This window comes from Camelus ferus, chromosome 5 (assembly GCF_009834535.1).
Source record: "Camelus ferus isolate YT-003-E chromosome 5, BCGSAC_Cfer_1.0, whole genome shotgun sequence".
Taxonomy (NCBI): Eukaryota; Metazoa; Chordata; class Mammalia; order Artiodactyla; family Camelidae; genus Camelus; species Camelus ferus.
In genome coordinates, this window is record NC_045700.1 from 75,396,430 (window position 1) to 75,400,434 (window position 4,005).

Here is a 4,005-nt window from a genome sequence, read left to right on the forward strand (position 1 = left end):
TAAAAGTGCACTTTGTAAACTAAACAGAACAGTTCTCCAGGCTGAATCCAGTCTCTGCTGCAGTTTCTGAAATCTTAATATAGAGAATATAATGCTGGAGATAGAGGGGGTCACAGTTATACCCTTGGGACTTATAATGCTCCCTTCTGACTTAATCAGGGAAAGCAAACAATATTGTTGCAATTATTATTACTTCTTCACACTCATGATAGAGGTTTATAGAGTTTTCTTAAAGCTCTGCTGATCACTTCTCAGCCTTTTGGCTAAGATCAAGTGTGGTATTTATTCTTATCAGTTTAAAGCTCCACTGAATATGAGTAATATCTCATTTCTTGCCTTTTAGCCAATGTTCTGAGTTTCTTTGCTTGTTTTCAGTCCCTCTAATACTGGTGACTTCCAAAATTCTGATTTCCAACTGCTTTTCTCAATTTACTGTCATTTCCTATGTTTGTAGAGTATTTGGATGACTGGCTCCAATGTATCTTAACTAAAAGCACTTATAATATTCAGGTCATAAATTAGAGTTGCAGGTTCTAAATGAATTTTTACTGAGGCATTTAACCTACCTGTGAATTTTATAACATTTTCCCATTAAAGAGGGAAAAATATAAACTGTTGAACGATGATTGCTAGTTATTCAGCCACACGTGGCCGTACGCCTAAAGATTTTATTTTCCTCAGAAACTACTACTACTTATAAAGTTCATCCATCATATGTAATGAGAGCTGCCAGGAATATTTAGTGAGAAATAGCTGCTTGATATGCTAATAGCAGCCCCTCAGTGAATTCATTTTGTTCTGCTTCTTGACATTAATGGTTTTCATAATCTAATGAATGATGTGTGCAATAGAAGCAAGGCCACAGGGAAAGATCATATAAAGTTAAACTAGGGAAAATCTTTATCAGTATTTGCACTCATTTAGTAGAATGCATTTTGTATGTATCCATATTTACCATGACTTCTACTGATTTCCATTTTAAGTATCATTTGGAATTAGGGATTCTTGTTTACTCACTGCCAGTTTGCCTTCCCTAACGGTGCAGTTGTTCTGGCTTCTCACTTGGTCTGGTTAGTAAAAATACTACTGAGGAGGGGTTTCTTATATCCTCAGAAGTAGGTGAAAATTTTGAGTCCTTCAGTTGTTACTGATTTACAAGCAAAAAGCAAGTTGGAACCATGGAAATGCTGATGCAATCAATAATAATTTGATTATTTGAATCAGGACTGCCATTCTGAGCTCTCTATTCTCTAGGGCTATGTGATTAATTTATATGAACTTCCTGCAGTGTGGCTTTAAAAATAGGATAGATGCAGATTTGTCAGGGACAGTTAAGTAGGGTGCCGCCTGAAAGTGGAGATGTAAATGACCTCTCAAGTTCCCTTTCAGTCTTAAGTTTTTATGAATCTATTGTAATTAAAATGGAGTCACCCAAATCAGTACTTATGAAAGGGCCTTGAATGTGCTTACAAGGTTATAAATACAAACAAATTTAAGTCAGGAGAGTGTCCCTAATTTTTCTCAGCAGGTTTCAATTCTATTTTTAAAACAAGATATTTAAACAAAATATAATAATTCCTTTAAATGTATTAACATTTTAAACTCTAATGACAACAAATTATATTTCTTTAGCTAATTAAGCATTGACATATTTAAAGCACATTTTTTTGCTACATCTGTTATCTTGTATAAGTTGTGTTATTATGAAAAAAATAGCACACTTAAAAAAGGTAAGTATAAGAGGGGTCTTAATTTTTTGGTTAGAGAAAAATGGGACTTTTTCAAGTACAAAATGAAAATTCTATCTAATGAAATATCCAGGGTTTTTAATAAAGCAAATGAATAGAGTTCACAGGCACCAATGGGCTAGTTAATTTAGTGATTTGTCATACTTTTTGCGGCCACCCTTTTTCTCTTATCACTTCTACAGAAGACTTTGTATTTGTGTACAGCAGTTTTGAAATTGGGAACTAAGTAGGAACTGATTTCATATTCATCTGATTTTATGTCCTCTGACTGCATTGTGTGTGGTTGTATTTTATGTGACCAACTATTGTCTGAACACCTAATTAGTCTACCTTATCTCTGAATGCCTGCAAGTCAGATTGTCTTGGTTAGAACATAGATTTGCCAGCTCTCTGATACTGTCCAAGGCACTTACGTTCTCTGTTCTGTAGTTTCCTCAAATATGAAGTGGGGAATATAATGGTACTTTTATCAAAGGATTGCAGTGAGATTTAAAAAGATAAAAGTACTTAGGACAGAGACTTACATACTAGTACTCAAAATGTATTAGCTATTTTTATTCATTTAACAAATATTCAGTGAATGCCTACTAGGAATGGGGGCTTAACAGTAAAAGATAAAATCCCTGATCTCATGAAATTTACATTCCTATGGTCTTAAAACATTTATTATTACTAAAGCATAATACAGAATATTGAAAATGTATGCAATAATTGTTTACTAACTAGATGAATGAATGGATGGATAAATAAGTAAATAAGTAAATGAAAACCTAAGTCTGCTTGCTCTTCCTATATGTAAGGTAGAATGAACAAACATATAATGTATGTTAACTCACAACAGGAAAAATAAGGCAAATAGCCCTAGAAATGGCTACTGATCTGGCACCATGCTTAGTCAGGGGTGTCATAGAAAGTCAGAGTGGAAAGTGCCACATTAAGGAAGAAGGGCTGATGGTGAGACATCAAAATGTCTTTTCAGTGCATAGAGGGATGCATAAATCTCTGCACATTCACTCTTTTAGCTTACTAGGGAGTGAGATTTCAAGAACTTCTAGTAAACTTTCAGTCCAAAAATAATCTTCCCTTATGAATATGTACAGACTCACCATTAAGAAATCATCCTTTGGTTTTACATGTGGATACTCAGTTGTCCAGACATCACTTGTTGAAAAAACTATTCTTTCCCTATTGAATTGTCTTGGCACTCCTGTCAAAAATAAATGCAAATATTTAGTTCTGGACTCTCAGTTCTATCCCACTGGTCCGTATTTTAAATTGATTTCAGTATTCAATTGCTTATTACTAGGGTACAGATATATGGTTGATTTTATATATTAATCTTGTATCCTATAATCTTGCTGAAATAGTTTAGTAATTCTGATTTGTGTGTGTGTGTGTATTCCTTAGGATTTTTTATATGATAATATATAGAGATAGTTTCACTTTTTTCTTTTCAATTTGGATGCTTTCTATTTCTTTATTAATTATTTTAAATGAAAATATCATCAAAACTTCTATGAGGGATAACACATTCAGCTACCACCATTTAATGACATTGATTTTATTGCATCATTCTTTCTAAGTTAGAAGAAAGGTGGAGGTAAAAGACATTTGCAAATTACATGATGAAAAAGAGTCAGTAAAAGAAGCAGCAAGGTAGCAGTGACCTACCTATAGCTTAAATTCACTTTTTCTGGGAACTGGAATGTACCCAGTTCTTGATTACTTGAGAGGTATGACAGAGCTCACTGTCATCCTTCACCAAAGGTTCATAAGAGAGGGATTAATGAGTTGGCTTGCTTACCAATATGTAGACCTTATCCATTCTGTCAACAGATTTAATTGGTGTTTCCATTTTCAATAAGAAATGCCAACTCATGTAAGACAACTAAATCTATTTTTCTAATCATAATTCTTAGTCATTACATCAACTCTATGAAATATAAATCAATCACATCTACTACATTCATTTCATCTATGAATTATGTATTTCAATTGAGAAAGTAATTAGGTTTGCTTGACATGATTTACTTTTTTACAAACACATCAAGTTCATTGCTCATGTTTTCATTATATTTCATTCATTTGTAGTTATTTTGGTTAGTGGTTTATGAATGATGCCTCAAGAGACTGAAATTTGGCTTATAGGCAGCCTAGGAATTTTCAGATAAGGTTAGCAATGAGTTTCTTCTGGCTCATTGTGGTTTCCTTAATTTCCTCTCAAAGTAATGGATCATGTGTCTTTCTAAAAATCGTG

The 4,005-nt window shown here is 33.3% G+C and overlaps 1 pseudogene; it reads left to right on the forward strand.

Moving 5' to 3' along the window:
- Positions 1-243: 243 nt before the first annotated feature.
- LOC116663919 lies at positions 244-361 on the forward strand (annotated as a pseudogene).
- The last annotated feature ends 3,644 nt before the right edge of the window (positions 362-4,005 follow it).